Here is a 17,701-nt window from a genome sequence, read left to right as displayed (position 1 = left end):
GGAAAGAGAAAATAGTGGAGCAAGGGAAAATCACACACACACACACACACCCGTACTTGCAGGTCCCTTGTAACATTCTAATTCTCAGGCAGACTTCATGTGGAAGACAGCACTCCTTCATACACCTAATCCCAGACTGTAGGCCTATGTTGTTAACTTTGCATTTTCATCTGTTTTCTGTGGTAAAAATCAGAAAAACTGCCTTATCACAAACTCTAATCCTTTCTGGGTATTGTATGTATCTGTGTGTGTGTGTGTGTGAGTCAGAAAGACAGCAAAAAGCAAGGAATGGACTACATTTGGACCAACGGCAGTCAAAATATCCAGCTACAGCCTTTTTAGAGTATATCTCTTGCCAACAACTGAAATATGGGTTTCTTATGAAACTGTACCACTACAGGATGTAAGGCTCCGGAGGGGAGAAGGAACCTAATAAAAATAAGGAAACTGGGACAGCTCTGGGAAAGAAGGAACCTTATAAAAATAAGGGAAGTGGGACAAAGTTCTGAAAATGGCCAGGCTGGGTTGGGGCAAGGGGAAAAAAAAGGAATTCTTCTTTGACCCTCATATTTCTCGATCAGCTCATTCTCTTATCTCTTCCTCCCTGAAATGCCGACCTCTCCTTATCAGATGAAAACTAAACATTTGTTTTTCACAGGGCTCTTTGGAAAGGACACTTGTGACACTACTGAGTCATGCAAAAAAAATAATAACAATAATAGGAAGAGTGTCTGCATGCTGGTAGGCCTCACTGGATGGGAGTTTGGAAAAATTATCCTGAATCGGATTTCTGACAGAGGCAGACATACAAGTATACAAGACATACAACGTCCCTATTAGTTATTAAAGGGAAATTCTTATTTGAAAGAGTTTTTCAAACTCTCCAGTTCCTGGGAAGTTTTTCCCACATGGAGTTTGTTTACTGAATCGGGCCTGTGGCTGCGTGGTACAGCATCTGCTTTGAGTGCAAAAGGTCCCTGGTTCAATCCCTGCCACCTCCAATTAAAGAATCTCAGGGAACAAGAAAGACCTTTCTGTGCCTAAGAACCAAGACAGCCACTGTCAGAGTACACAATAGTAAGCTAGAAGGCCCCATGATCAGATTTGGTACATCTCGAGCCACACTAGGTCACTCTACAGATGATCTTGAAGCACACCTTAAAGTGCAAATTATTTATTTATACCTTGCCTTCATTTATACCTTGCCTTTCTCTCCACTGAAACCCCGAATGGGTTACATGGTTCTCCTTCCCTCCACTTTATCCTCACAGTGAGGATGGAATTCGGCTAAAGATGTACCAGATCTGTGCCTTATACCAAATCTGATCATCAGGCCCTTCTAGCTTAATAGTGTGTACTCTGACAGCAGATTAGGCTGAGAGTGTGTGACCGACCCAAGGACACCGAGCAAGCTTTGATGGCAGAGTGGGGATTCAAACCTAGGTGTCTCTGATTCTAATCTGACACTCTAGGCACTACACAACACTGGCTCTCAATTCACACAGGCCGCTGGACCTCAATATTGTGTGCCTCAGAACACATCCAACACTCCTGCGCAGCTGTACATTGTGGGGCAAGATCAGTCATGATCCGCAAAATGTCTTTCAGGGAAACCTTGTCTTTGCCGATCTCAGTAAGCTTCCTAGGAACCCCCAAGGGTTCCAAGGAACACCACAGTCTCAGTGACCATAGTCCCACTGACCATAATGCAAGTATGTTATTTCCACATTTTACTGGGTCAGGACGTAACAGATTTCAGCTGCCAAGGGTCCAAACGCTCCATACTTTAAAAATTTTGACCTTGCAGCCCAAAGGACAACAGATGAAGAGCCTTTTTCTGTTTTAGACTGTAAAATGGGGGGGGGGAGCTAATAACATCTTGGTACCAAAGAGAAGTAGATTTGTTCCTGAATAATTTCTCCAGTATACTAAAGCACAATTCATTCTTATGCAACGGCAGCCTTGTACAGCTGCCAAGGTCAGGCAGACCTTGCTTTATCTGCTGCAAAAGCCATGCTTGCACAAGTTTTAACTTGAGTGCCTGGTTATGTATTTTTTTATTCTACACATTTTTTCCAGTTTGATACCCCAGCCATCTGTAGAATCCCATATACTGCACTCCATCTCTACACTCCATGCTATGTTGTTTATTTGTGCAAAGAGAGTGTCCAGATATGAAGGCACCAATATGGGTATCCCAGAAAAATTAAACATGGAAAAAATTCCAGAAAATCATTTAATGTCCTAAATAGAGTGTGATCTGGTTGAGCATGTTTATTTTGACATATTTTGTAAGCACATTTAAAAAGCACTTCATGTTAGTTTTATATCACAACAGCAATTTGTAAAAAATAAAAAAGCTTGAACTGAAATATCTGATTAGGAAAAAACACAAATTGTGTGGTTTAAATGTTATATACTTTATACAATTCTTTTTATTGGAATAATACTTGTACAATCTTAAAGTTGATAAAGCATTCACTTCCCCCTGCACTGTTTGAATGGGGGGGGGGGACTGAAAGACACAGAACACTGGTGACACAATCTGAGCACACCCAAAGTGCATGATGCGCTGTGGACATGGTTGTCCGCTCTCTGATTACACAGCAGAATTTAGTTTTCATCCTGAAGGTCAATGGGACACCTCATCACTTACATTACTATATAGTTGTATATCAAATTGGGGATTACAATATTGCTTTCTCCATACGACAAGAGACCTATAAATAAGGACTTTGATTGTATGGGTCAAATCAAAACATGCGGTAACCAGGTGAATTCATAACTTTCACCAGAAAATTTATTTTCTGAAATGGAAATTTTCCCACAAAAAAATTAAGTTCTAGACAAGTTCTAGACATACAAATCTGTATGTAGCCTTTTTTCTACAACTTCTATTGACACTGAAGAGGCTATGTATCTGGAGGGGGAAATAATAAAATTGTTTGCATAAGGGGATTGATGTGTCATTCCCTGAGGTTGGTAGTCCATTCTCTAACAGAGACTTCTTAGCAGCCTCAATGAGTCTACAATTGTGGGATTCTTTGAGGAAAGTGACAGTAATTAGGCTGGTATCAAATTGGTATCACTGTCCTGTGTGTATCTGTACTCTTTGCCAGTTTTTTTTAAACTTTGAGGAAAGTGACAGTAATTAGGCTGGGTATTGGTATCACTGTCCTGTGTGTATCTGTACTCTTTGCCAGTTTTTTTTAAAACTGCAGCAGTGGATAAAATCAAAAACCAGTGAGTTTGAACTCGTCTGAATTTTTGGAGGTTTCCACCTTCTGACTGCATGCTGAGGTGGCAGATGTTGCACAAAAGTACTTTTTTGGCCAGTTTGGATCTCTTTCAGATAGAAGTGGCCTGAGCTCTGTTATTCACACACTTTTTACATCCACACTTGATTACTGCAATGCATTCTACATAGGGTTCCCCATGAAGACTGTTCAGAAACATCAACCAATGTGGTGCAGTAGTTGGACTAGGCTTGGGAAGGACCTCAGTTCCCATCCCCATATGAAGCTCCCTTTAACTTTGGGTCAGTAATTCTCTCTTAGCTTAGCCTACTGCTTAGGGTTATTGTGAGGTTAAATGGAAGAGGAAACCATGCGCATTGTCCTAAGTTCCTTGGAGGAAAAAGGGGATAAAAATGTGATTGGTAGTCAGCGGATCTAGAAAATGGCTGCCGACTTTTGTTTGGAATGAGCCATTGGGAACATTTTACTTCAAATCTGAATGAACGGTACTTGCTTCCCATCAGTTTTCTAAGCAGAGTTTAAAGAGCTGGCACTGTCCTTTAAAATCTTGAATGGCTGGGGAGCATGGAATCTTCAAGACCACTTCCACATGAACTTGGCCATGTGCTCCTGCCCTTTGAGATTACGTGGGCAGTTGCCAGGCAAAAGGCCTTCCCTACAGTCGCACTTCAGCTACAGAATATATGAGCTTGTTTTATACAGGGTTTGGTGCTTGGTCCATCTAGCTCAATACTGCCTACTCGGAGGGCAGTGGCTTTATTTATGATTATATTTATACCCCAATATTCTTCCATCATGGCACACAAAGTGACAAATGTGGAGTTCAGAAGTGGTCTCCCCCTGACCAATCCCATGCCTGCTTCGCTTCAGCAATATTGCCTTCCGCTTCAGCAATATTGTCTGGGACCCAGAGATCCTGGGGGTGGTGGGGACTGAGCCTAGGACCTTAGGCAGATGCTCCATCACTGGGCTAGAACCTTGTGGACTATTTTCAGAGATGCCTTCCCACCTCACTCTCCAGCAAACATTATTTTTGAATCTGGAGACCTCACGCACAGAAAACTGCAGTCTCTGAAAACTGCGACACTAGGGCTTGTCATGTTATCCCCTTTTAGACTGCCTGGACATCCAATTGGAGCTATCACAACTAATCAAGATGGATAGACCTATTCTCCATTAATCTGGGTAAAAGTCATCTATTTTGTGTGTCAGCTTTTCCAAGTGGCTGTGGCATGCACAATAGGGAAGCTTCCAGGCCAGTTTGCTTGGTGACTAGTTGATTCTCTGCTGGACTTCAAAAGATTTGAAAGGTCCTTTCTTTGTGCAAAGGCCTTTAGAGCCTGGTTACAACACTGGCAAGTTGTGGCTTCTGTCCATTTTGTCTTGCAAATTCGACATGTTTTTAATCGGATCTTATCTGCATTTCATTATTTGTTGATATGCAACCTGATTTGAGAACTTGTTACCAGGCTAATCAGAAGGAATGGAAACACTAGCACATACGCATACATAAACAAATGAATAACTGCATTGTATTAAACTGCTTTTGAATATAAAATGAAAAAAGATTAATACATAGGAGGGAGTTGGTCATGGCTTTTGTGGGTAGGAATATGCTTTGTAGCAGTTTGTATTAAGTACACAGAGTACATATAAGGCAAGTGCAATACGATTTTAGACTGACTGCTGGAATATGGCCCCATATAAAACAGATTTACAATATAATCCCATTTATTACAATGACCTGAGAAGGCCAACGCATCCTGGCTTCAGAGGATTCAAAACATGCCATGTTCATTATCTTCATTTTTTTGACAACCAACTTAAGGTAGGTCACTATTAGAACCCCATGTTGTAGGTAAGGGACTGAGGGAGATGCAGAAAGAGACATGTCAAAGGCTACCTACAGAGATTGTGGCGGAGGCGACAGTCAAACCTGGCTCAGTCTTGTAGCCGCTGTTTCAGAAGTTGCACCTAAGCAGCTCTTGTGAAGGGGAGAAGATGGCACAGATCTGCACATGACACCCCCCCCCACAACAGCTGCATGCACTGGCAACCCACACTGACCCCCAACCTGCCCCTCTGCCTGTTCACAATGCACCTAGCAGCAAGCACATGTCTAGTGTGGATCCATGGATTTATGCCCAGCGAGTCATCCATGTGATGGTTTATGAAACCTGAGGCTTTTGTTTTCAGCTTCCAGGGCCTGACACATAAGTGCCAAATGCAGAGTGTGGGAAATTGGAATCTGGACTTTTTTTAATGTTAGGTGGGTGGGAAGTCGTCTTTCCAATCGAGGGGGTGGGAACTGACAGAGAAAAGTCAGCCTCAGCTGTAGGCACTGGGAAGCTCAGAAGGATCAGGGTACATCAGAGTCACTGGGGGAAGTCCCTGATTCCTAGCCAGGCTCGGGACGTTCTCTCACCCTCTTTCATGTAGCTATCTTTGTTCTACAGAGCTAGCTATTCTCCCGTCCACATTTTTGTTCTCTTTTAATCAAACTTGACGTACAGATGTCAGCTGTATCTCAGCTAAGTCAACAGGACTGCCACGTCTGTCTTACCCTTTGGCTGGATTCCACAGGCTACTGCTCGGTCTAGACCTGACCTCGAGAGCTTAATCCTTTACCTCGAGGGCAGCGAACACACACTGGCTCCTACGAAGGCTTCTCTGGCCCTCTGACTGCGAGACACACTTTTATCACTCAGTGTACAAACACTAATTTAGCAACTCCAAAGAATCTAATTCTGGTGATTCTTTAAATGTATTCAAATTCAGTTAAGATAAAGGAAGTGCAAGCTTGCCAAAGACTAACTTTGCAGAGTTTGGAGTTTTCTTGTAAAATACAGGAGTGCCTTTTGTGGGGGAATCTTCCAAGAGCTTACTTCTGTTTCTTGCTCTAGACAGCAAGCCGTTGTTCTCTTTAAGAAGCTGGGCTGCCATCTACATTTGCAGACATTAGCTAGCGAGATGAACACAATCATCTGTGCTCCTCTGCACTTCAAGCTACTGTTAAAAGCACAGGAGCAGAGGCCAGTAAAAAGAGTTGGCAGTCCTATTTTGGCAAAACTGAAGAGCTCATTTCTTCCAGAAGATCACGTGAAGGAACAAAGCTGTATACAGATATTGGCCCATGGCAAGCACTGCTTTATTTAAAATAGTTTCAATTCACCTTTCTGGAATTGCTCAAGGTGACTTGCTTCATTAAAATATATACATAAAAGATTTCCATGAACAGAGTAGCTGCATAAAGTGCCCTGTGGAAAGGGGGTGGAGGAAAAGAGGATCGTCCTCCAGTAAGTTAAAACACTTTTTAAAAAACACCGAGAGAGGTTCTGTACCTTTTAACGATGGCAAGAACAGCAGATATTCTCCCGTTCAATTTCCACCTGCCACACAACTACCAGAGGCCAAGCCTCTTGGGAATAAGCAGCTGAGGACAGTAAAAATTCTTGGCCTACCCACCCTGCAAGGTCATTGTGAAGATAAAGCGGCAGGCTGGTATACCTGCTCATTTGGGGGGGGAACCCTAAAGAAAAGGTGGGAGATGGCCAGATTTTGAACCTGCCTCTGCAGCCATGACTTAAATGGCAGCTTTGTCTGGAAGAATTAGCTGAGGGGAGGGCAAGGATTCAGGGCAGGGAGATAATAAACGTGGCCACCTGATAATTGCTACATGCGAAGAAGCTGTTAAAGGGACAGCTACAGCAGCCACTTGAAAACTGGCTCCCCTAGACGGATGCCTGTGGTCTCTGTGAGAACACGGAAGAGGCTTCTGATTTCAATGCTCTACTTTCCTTTTAAGTGCAACCTCTGCATGTTAGGTGCCTGGATGGAATCAGGGAGAACAGCGTCTTCCTCTGTTTCTTAATTGCACTCAGTATTTTGAGGCCAACAAACACGCTCAGTTCGCATCAGGCAGGTAGGGGAAACTTACACTTAAAACTAATAGTTTTCTGCCTACCCAGGGAGACCCAAGTTCAGAGAAACCCCACCTGTCTGTGTGGCCCTATTTGTGATAGCAAGCACCATGATTGAGGGTATAGAGGAAACAAGCTGGGGGCCCTAAAAGGAATTGGGGGGGGGAGTGGTATTCTTTCTGTGGCTGGATCAGACCAAGATGCACTTATTCCAGCATTCCTTACAAGAACCTCAGCAACCAGCAGGCACCCCTTCTGATCTGAGCGGTCGACCACCATCTACCTTCTGCTGACTTCAGGTCTTGGGGCCACAGGAGGATGGCGAAAAGAGCCTCCATGCCTTTTCACATCCCAGCAAGGATAAGGGGAAACCTTGTGTAAATTCTGGAGTACGGCACGACCGATCTCCAAAAACACAATGCACTTTCACGTAAGAGAACTTTGTGAAACCAATTTGAGTTGGGAAGACCAATCATGCATCTTCCTGTAGCAGAAATCCCAGTTTGATTTCTAATCCTGCAAAGACGGAATGCTCTCACCAACAGGGGGAAGATTAATCAGTCATAGAAATAAAACCCTTCAATGTTTTAAGATTTTTGCACATTCCCTCTCCTCCTGTGTCTTTGCTGTGCACCGTGCTTGGGCATCGAAACAGCCCAGGGCCATGGGTAGAATCAGACACAATACCTAATTTGCTCTGACCAAAGGAATGGTTTTGATTTCGTACTCGGCATTTGATCTGTCTTATCATCTAAGGCAAGATGCCAAGTTCTCGTTAATTACAACCCTCTTCTTACAGGGATGAATTTCCAAATCACCCTTCTCTTTCTCCTTGGGTGCCTGTCCCTTGGTGCTCAGTCAAATTCTGAGGGCAAAAAGTAATTAAAAGAAACACCAAAAACAAGCCAAAGGACTGCGCTCCACATTGCAAGAAAGCTTTGTCAACTAAGCGAATCTGCAATTTGAACCTTCACAGTTTATGATGCAACTTGACTGCTATGTTGAAATCTATTTCTCTGCAATCCATGGGGCACTCAAATAGGGTTTTGTTTCTCCCTTGACATCACATAATAACGTCTCAGGAATAGCTTGGTTTAGTGCTTTGAAGATTTACCTATCCCAGGGAGGATAGCCTGCAAAGCAAGAACTCTCTCTGGCAAAAAAAAAGAAAGGAGTAGTTCTAAGAGAACCCTTCCTAGCTTGCTTGGTCCAAAACAGGTATTACTCCACAGCAATAATCATGGATGGAAAGCCAGCAATGTACTTGACAGGTAGCACATGCAAGTACATTTTTGTCCCATAGCCCTGAACTATTCTATAACACACTGCAGCCACTCACACACGAGCACAACAAAAGCACCACTAGTGAAAATGCTCTGATGGCAAGGTTGTGGGCAGACATCAACAGGTGACAATTTTCCCAGCATGGTAACCATTTTACCTGCTGAATGAGGGCCCACTACAAAGCTGTTACAGGCATCCAAAGTAGAAATTCTCCCCACTATGTGTGTCTGCCTGCTCCTTTAGAACTGTCCAGCGTCCTTTGCAACTTTTAAAGGACCAGTAAATCCTAATGGCCAATATTTGTGTTAAATACCCTTCACATATTAATTTCATTGAGAAGGAATCTAGTGTTCTGCAGCTACCGATTCAGTATACTTTGTTTTGCATTTTGTGTGTTATGCCCCCGACACACCTTTTCATGTCACAAAACTTTATTTTTACAGAATTACTGCTCAAAAATGTCCATGCATTAAAAAAATTAGTATACATAAATAACTCTTGTGCAATCTGACATCATTAAGCATTTGATACAAATGGTTGTGCTCTTTGTTTACCATAATTCCACCCAGGTATGTACAAGCAGGGTGTGATGGGAAAAAAATACCCCTGTAATCTCCCTGTTCCAAATTAAAATCCAGGACATTCCTTTAAAAAATAATAAACAAGGAACACACGGTACCTGGGTCAGAGTTATGTTCTGCAGGAAAAGAATCAAGCTGACAGATTCCCGGCATGGAAAAACACGGCTACTTTGGCCCAAACAGCTTGAGAACAGGAAGTAAAAAGAAATTACCCAGTCCAGGCCTCTCGCGTTAGGAACCAGAGTGGGGAAACCGGCATTTCCTGCCATTGCCTGCCTTTGTTCTGACACTACCCAGCACTGCTCAGCAAAAGCTGATGGGTTTCCCCCACCCCTCCCCAAAACAGTCCAAAATCTGCTGGTAGTAAATTCCTTAGGAATTTCACTCCGGCTTTTCCCAAGAGCAGGGAATAAATAATTTGGGGAGGAGAAAACTTTGGAGGGAAGCTCCAACAGAAATTCCCGCCTTTGGAATTGCATTACAGTTCTCTAAGCCTTAAAGCAAATGCTCTCACAAACGGCTCTGAAGTGGAGGTTCCCCTGTCTTCTACTCCATACGTCCCCTCCTACCCATCCTGTGACACAGGTCAGACATCCCCCTTCCTTCTGCACAACCTTACAGTACAGCCTACATATTTTATACAGGGGACTCACATACAACATTTTTTTTTGTCTCAGACTCGCCTGCGCACACATGCTCGCGCTCTCAGCATGGAGGGAGAGAGAGAAAAATGTCCGACTCCTACCTCGTCCGTCTAAACTCTGCCATCTTCTCACTTCTTAAAAGAGCAGCGGCTCAGAGGTTTGCCTCACCAGGTAAGAGACACTCCTTTCAGCTCATGTTGGCGGCACTGCCCAAAGGTTCCGACTGTCTCCATGTACTGCCAGGTTCTTGCTGGGGGTCAGGGGGAAGGAGGATGGGCTTTTTTTCACACCGAGGAAAGAACAATAAACAGCACTCGGCAAAAGGCAGCCGAGTCAGAGAAGGTGCCGCCAAAACCTCCAACTCTTTCTCCTTTTTTTAAGAAAAAGAAAAAGAGGAGGGGGAGAATGAGAGCGCGAGAGAGACTGCCCTCCCTTAGGAAGGCTGCCAATCGGCCCTGGATCATGAGGCTGTTTTCAGAGCTGAACAGAGATCTTATTGACACAGCTTACAGCCTTCTGCAAGACATTTGACAACAGATCAGATTACACATATGCTCACATACGCACTCACATTCAGCCTCATTTTAGGCACCGGGGACCATTTGGACACACAGTGGCTGGCCACCACAGGCAGCAATGCTGCAGCAGTAATGGAGGAGCACAGTTATGCCAAAAAAACCGTGTGGGCTGTTCCCTCTCCGAGTGACTCACCGGGAATAACCAGGGAAGGCTATAGGGCTTTGCAGCTGAATAAGGTGCTAGTCAACATGGGCAGCACCAACTATACCAAGGAGGCAGAGGATGACACAAGCCCATTTAACTGAAATAATAGAGCACCTAAGTGCTACAGCACTGCTACTGCAAAATATGTACCAATTGCCAAGGGTTACCTGCCAAATCGTTGTACAGGCAGATTGTGCTCACAAACCCGGTCTGTCTCGCTGTGAAACTGTGATTCTAAAAAAATTCTGCCAAGCAAGGTTTTTTAAAAATCCAGAAAGTAGTTGAATCTTGGGAATGACATTATGCAGAGTACCAGTACCTAACACAAATCCACAAATATACTGGAGATTCCTGCCCTCTCACCTCCCACCCTGGGAAAGTGCAGGCAGCTCATTTGACACAATACACAACAAGCTAAACGACTGCACCTACTTTGCACACTTTTGTTAATGTGGGCAGAACCAATCTGCACATCACTTTTACAGTGCCAAGCGAATCTGGCAAGAAGAAGCCTCACTGGGCTCCTGGAGAAACGTGGCACTTAATTCTCCAGAATTCCTGTTCTGAAACAGTAGTTTGCAGTTGTGTACGGGGGAGGAAGTCAGCACTTCAACAAACCCTGGAATTATAGTAACCTGGCATGACAACTGAAACACTACAAATTTTAGGTTTCTGTTCATTTGCACAAGCGTAATGCATACTACAATTTGGCTACAGAAATACTATTTAATAATTGAGGTTTAGAAAGCCTCCCAACAAGTAAAATATTCCAATTCAGAAACAAGAGCTCCAGCCTAGTCTTTTTACCATAGTAGTTTTCAATGCAGGGGGTGCTTTTTAGTGGAAGATCACTTGTGTAGCTCCCACCTGCACTCCCAAGGGCACTGCTCAAACACAGGTTGACCACTTCAGTGAAAACTAAGCTGGAGGATACTTCCCAGACAGATGGTCCATTAATTTTCAACTAAAAATGAAGCTCCAAAGTAGGTGCAATGGAGGCAGAGCCATGTGCCAGAATCAGATGGCCACTGGATGGAGGGAATTTAAAGTCTGCTTGAAGGGGGTTCTGAGCCCTTCTCCTTTCTCCATCCATGCTTCCTTCTCCCCTCCAGAAATCCCCTCCAGCTTTTTCTCCCAGTAGGGCTCACAGACCAGAAGAAATACCCTCCTCTTGTCACTGCCATCAGGGGGGGAAAAGAAACTGGTGAAAAGTGTTTTACTTCGGCACAGGGAAAGGGGAATGGGTGCAGCAACCTCCTCTTGCCCCCCTCTTCCCATTTATAGGAATTCACAATCAAGTTCTACTGGCTTGTGGACATTTTGAACACCACATAACTAAGGTTTCCAAATTTATCCCACTACAGATGTCTCCATACAGTTGTACAGGGGGGGACTTTGCAGCAGCTGCAGATTCTAATGTCTCAGTCTTGCAGGATTAGACAAGTCTGGGGCCTCTCGGCAGCCATGATAACTAAAACAGAGCCTCCACATACAGAGGCAGTATACCTTTAAATATCAGAGGCACAGTCATAACACTTACACATTACACCCATCCCTACATCCCAAGTTTCTTCCTCTTTGGGGGCAGAGGAATGTATTTTATTTATTTATTTTTTTAAAAAAACCTCTGAAGTACCATGTATATGGATAAAAACATATCGAGAATACTAACAACCTTCACATCCTGCTTGTGTGTGTTTCAGAAGCTGCTGTCACAGGAGTATGCTGGGTTGGACTGGATGAGTCTTTGATCTGACCCAGCCGGCCTTTTCTTCCAAGTAAGAAAGCCTGCATCTGTCAAAATGCATATGTGTGGAGGGCGGATTTTCTCCCTGTACAAGTAGTACAGATACAGGATCCTGGTTCTCTTGCGGGCAGTCACCCTAACACAAGCTATCTTTGGGGCCAGACAGCTGACTGCACGACCCTCCATAAGTGCCCTCCCAACTCCAGTAGGAGTGCACACGGCTGCTGCCTGCCTGGATGTAACGCAGCAGCCGTGGGCGTCTGCTAGTCCTGCTGCCAGAGCCCAAACTGAAACCGCAGAGCAATGACAACTGAAGGAGAGCAGGGAGAGCTAAATGTTGTCTGCCTCAGCCCTCATCAGCAATGTCCGTTGTCAGACGAATTCTGTCCTCAGGAAGCCTCACTGCAAGCTGCTTAGTGCTAGAGTCAGGAGAAAAATAAAACGAATGAGATCTTGAGACCTGTTTGAAGGCTAAAAGCCATGCTGCTGAGAAGGAGATTTGCTTTTACTTCCCCTTCATGTGTGGATGGCAAGTTCATGCAAAGGATACCGAATTTTTATTTAGCTTTACTCCCTTATTTGATGTCTGTATAACCTTCCCCCCCCCCAAGCTCAGACTTCCTCTGATCTTTCCTTCCGCCCTTCTCTGCAATGCATTCTGGTGGTGGAAAGAGCCATCAAAGCTGCAGCTGACTTATGGCCAGGCAACATTATCAGAGGTGGTTCGCCATTGCCTGCCTCTGCATAGTAACCCTGGACTTCCTTGGTGGTCTCCCATCCAAATACCAACCAGGGCTGACTCTGCTTAGCTTCTGATGAGATCAGGCTAGCCTAGGCTGCCAGGGTACAATGCATTCTGACTACCCAAAAATCACCCAGTTAAGATCTTCTTCAGCTTGCAACACAAAACTGCTCCTGCAAGCCACTGCCAGAGAGAGGCTTCTCATAACCATAAGCAAGGATGTCAGGATTCAAATGCAGACACCAGCATGATATAAGCCAGGTGTGTTCTCCCCTAGCTTTCGAAAAACAAAGACAATGAAAGCAAAGTGAACCGATTTTTTTTTTTTGCTCATAAAAATTGTCTTGGGAGAGGGACATTATACAAGTGCAAGAGGTTTCACAACCTCCTCCCCTTTCCTTGCTCACTGTGACTTATTTCCACACAGGGCAGCTTCAGCGCCATGTACTAAACAAGCAAACAGTGAGGGGGGGGTCCTTAATGCAATCACAGACAATCAGAGAGGCAGTGAGATGACAACACACAGTGATGCCACAAAGCAAAAGAGCAAGCCCGGTGTTTGCTGCCCATGTTCCAAATACCATAACCCCATTTTATAGCCCATGGGAGTAAAAGCTTTTTGCAAAAACTTCCCCTCACAGATTGACCCAGTTCTAAACTCCATTAAAGTACTTCCTGTCTCCTTTTTCAAACTGCCACTTTGGGATAGGCAGACGCCTCGTTTTTGAAGGAAATAAAGTAACACCCAGAATCCCATAATTCCTTCCACCAAGGAAGAGATTATGGCCAGTGTTGACATTGTAAAGGGCCAATTTCCCCCCCTGTCTCCCAGGATGACAAAAATGGTTACTATCAACTAAAGAGACCCCTGTGCCACCCTGATGCCAGCATATCCCATAGAATTAATCACAGTGACTCATATTTGTATGAAATTACCTCATACTGAGTCAGAGCTTTGGTTCATCCAGCCCAATACTATCTACTCTCACCAGCAGTGGCTTCCCAGGTTTTCTCATGCCAAAAAGCCTTTCCAACTACCTATTAACCAAGATCATTTAACTAGCAATGCCTGGCACCACCTGCATGCAAAGCATCTTCATATCACTGTATCATTCTGCAGTAATGTAAGAACAAGCAACCTCAGGTCAAGTGTGAGAATACCACATCCACAGCCGAAATTCCAACTAAAAACGAAAGGTATTTGCTGTCAATTAAATATCTGCTTCCCCCCACCCCACTACTCTCGTTTGTGTGGGCAGAAGAATAATTAAAATACCTTTAAAATCTATACTGACTAGGCTTCCGAGTATCATCTAGATGCCTCAGAAAGCTTCCTGCTGCAGTCCTTTACCACGTTTCATTTCTGTTTTCTGACCTCTGTTGTGGTATTTGGCTCAAGCACAAATAGAGAATTGGGAGAGGAGGCTGATTTAACCACTGAAGGAAAAGGTCAGCTTTGGGACAATGCAATAGGGAGTACAGTAATGCCTGGGGCATTACAAGTCGAAAGGAGACGGGCCAACTCTGGGAAACAGGAAAACATTTGGGAGGACCCAGTTACTGCCCCACCCAGAACCATGAGGCAGAAGACTTTAATGGCAAGAGACTCTCCCCACCCACCCCATCATTTTCCCCAAATGCAGTCCCTTCACCTGCCTTCTTTCACTGCAGAACATGGCAAAGGGGGTTTGAGGGGAATGAAATTACATGCAACAAGTAGTAAGACGGAACAGTTTTCACCTCCAGAGGCAGGGCAGATTCAGCCTGTTCTGAGTGGCTCTCCCCAATTCCTTTGGGCAACCTGAGCTGGAATGCTTTGCTATCCCTCAAGACAGCCATCTTGTATTGTCCTCTACAACTTGACTTTATTCACAAACATGTTGGCAGAAGGCCAAGGGCCAGCTCTTTTGATGGAAATGGACTACCCAATGTGATTTTCCTCCTAGCAACACAACAGCACCACACACACACTTGCGGGGGGAGGGGAACGACAACGACAACACTTACTTAAAAACTGTCAGACTTATGATTAGGGGTAGGAGGCCTGTACAAGGCTACTTCATTAAATTAGTATTTAGGGAGGGGTGTGTGGAATCACCTTATGGCCAGCTCTTCCAGTTCAGGAACAGACACTGAAAACAGCCCTATGTTCCCTGCCATTTTCATTGATACAGGATAAAAAGCTGTGCAGGAAGCCTCCCTATGCCCACTGAGACGATGCTCCACTGGTGGGTACAAAGGACTCTTAAAACTCTAAATAGTTTTGGATCCATGAAGAACTGCCTCCTCCGTCGTATTCGAACTTAGCACCCCCTAGTGCCTCCAAATAACTAGTATAGACTCTCTAACAAAAAGCCTTTCAGCACCCCAAAAACTAACACGTCAGTCACTGAAGGTACCACAGGCCTTTTTGTATCACTACCTCCTGGAAATGTGTTATAACAGGAAAGGTTGTGATAAATGTCTACCTACCCCCATGAGAAATTTGGTGGGTGGCGAGTCCTGGACCCAGGATCTTCTCCTTTATAGTGCCTTTCCCTAGGCAAGAGCTATGCCTGAGCACTCACTCCCAGCTTTGAAAAGGAGAACTCAAGAGGATTTGTTTTAGAAGGACTTCTGACAGTCAACTGCTGCTGCTGCCACTGTTGATTTTACTGGAGGCAGCCAGTGCCTCTTCTGACTTGCTCTTGTGGCTCTTATTTTGATCAAAATGCTATAGTCATACAAATTGCTATCATGGTGGTTTTTTAACATCTGTGAGCTGCTTTACAAACCAAATGAGCAGGGGGGCAAAAACATAACAGACTAACAGATATAAAACAAAAGCAAGGGAGTGCAAAAATCCCACAGGGAAAAATGAAATGGAAAATGCCTCCCCATCAAACATAGACACACGAACTCTGTTCCTCGCTTATTTCATCATCTTGGAAAGGATAAAAACCGCAGCTCCAACATCCTGTCAAATTACAGTTTCTTAAAATCCTGGGAGGGAGCCAAACACCAAGACTACTGATTTTGCTAACTTATCACCCGTAGCCATTAGTCAGGCCACTCCAATTTTATCTTGCACCTTTTAAGCATCTGTGACACTCTTACTGTTACCTGTCGCACTTCATGGCCTTTGGGGATGTGAAGAGAATTTTCTCAGTGTCTGTCTACCTGCCACAGCTTTATGCATCTGACAAAAAATTGGGCCTGGCTCCACGAAAGCCCAGGGATTAATTTGACCCAGTGCTCTCCAGGGTTCAGACCAAGCATGTGTTTTCAGTGGCAGGGCTCAGCCCAAAGAACACACAGCATAAGATTAGGGGAGAAAGCCCCCTAGAGCAGAAGATTCTATTTCTCCACAGACGTGCATTTATTTTCTCTAGAAGTCAGGAGCTGCTTATGCCATAATAATGAGTTCACTACCAAGAGGAACAGCATTCTTTGTGCTTCTGCCATGACACCTGGGAATTTTTCAAGACTCATTTTAACATCAAAAATTGCTGGGTTTTAAAAAAGAAATGGTTTTCCCACCCCCAAGAACTAGTTTTAGAATGTACATGCTGCCCCTTCTTGATGCGGAGTTCTCTGCTTCCTGTTGCTCTTGCTGTTGGCTGATGGTTTTGGACTAAACAGGACCTGTGTCACAATGATTCAGCAGCCAGGAGGTGCCCAGACGACCAGAAGGCGCACTCTGCCTCGCCAGAGCTGTCATCACAGCAGGGGGGGCCCAATTTCCCTCTTTGCCACTTCAAGGATTGCAGCATCAGGCGCATGGCCTCTCCAAAGCTCACCTCCTCAACCGGCACTCTGGGGGACACTTTGGGCAAGGTGGGGATATCCTGGCTTGCAGACGGCAGGGACCGTCTGGCAGATCCCATGAACTGGCGCACGTGGAGGAGGGGGGAGGCGGGAGTGGGTGGGCAGATGAGCCACGCTGGAGAGCCCACGCCGTCAACTTCTACGCACTCCTGTCCTTTGTTTCCAGGCAGACTACAGTGCGGTGGCAAGACCGGGCAAATGCGCATGCTTTTTTTTCCTGAAGGCTCTTAACACACACACACACACGCCCCACTCTCTTCCCCTGCTACTCCTCCTGCACTCCAAGCCTGCGGGGCTTATGCAAGAACAGGGCCAGCGAAACTTAGGACAACCCACCCCAAATCCGCAAAGCATTAAATCCAAAAGAGACTTCAGGTTCATCATACCTTGTCGTTTACCTTCCCCAGGCGTATATTTTTGTCTGTCTAGAGATTTACCTTCTAATTCGATTTAAAAGGAAAGATGAATCCAAATATTGCGACTCTAACTTCAAACCAAAAGAGGGGGGGGGGGAGAACCTACCGCAGAGATTTTTGGCTGGCTATCCTAGTTCGGGGGGTGGAGGGAAGCTTGAAAAAACAACATCGGATGCAAAACACGAGTGAAAAATCCCTCTCTGAGACGCGCCTTTGCGCATTAAATACTGTCGACAGCGACCTTTCTTTTCCTAATCAAGAACTTTGTCCATTATTTTCCACGCCGCAAGAATCCACCGTGACAGTCTTGGGCAGCACAGAGAACAATGTCAACGTCAGCCGAGCCAAGCAGATCGCTGCCCCGCGGCTGTCCTAACCTTGCGTACATGGCACCGAGCGGGCAAGGGGGGAGAAGAGACGGCGTGGTGGAAATATTTGGAACACAAGCCTTTTTAACAAGCTGCTCTAAAAACGTGCCTTTTCTGAGACCTCCACCAACCACAACTATCTCTATTGTCTTCCCCGTTTCTGTTGTTATTGCAAATCTCAAGAACACGCGCGGACGGGGGGGGGGGAGAGA

The 17,701-nt window shown here is 44.9% G+C and overlaps 1 protein-coding gene across 4 annotated transcripts in view; it reads right to left on the bottom strand.

The window, feature by feature from the left end:
- LOC107126123 (muscleblind-like protein 3) overlaps positions 1–17,701 on the bottom strand; it is a 111,113-nt gene that overhangs the window by 92,939 nt on the left and 473 nt on the right. Inside the window, exon 1 of one of the 4 annotated variants that reach the window (XM_015429632.1) lies at positions 9,788–10,145. The exons of the other annotated variants lie outside the window; for them this stretch is intronic. The gene's annotated coding sequence lies outside the window, so the exon portion shown is untranslated. Of the gene's footprint in view, positions 1–9,787; positions 10,146–17,701 lie in introns of those variants that run through there. 4 annotated transcript variants of the gene reach the window in all.

This window comes from Gekko japonicus, unplaced genomic scaffold (genome assembly GCF_001447785.1).
Source record: "Gekko japonicus isolate JY-2015 unplaced genomic scaffold, Gekko_japonicus_V1.1 scaffold560, whole genome shotgun sequence".
NCBI classification, from domain to species: Eukaryota; Metazoa; Chordata; class Lepidosauria; order Squamata; family Gekkonidae; genus Gekko; species Gekko japonicus.
This window is presented reverse-complemented; position numbering and strand designations above follow the sequence as displayed.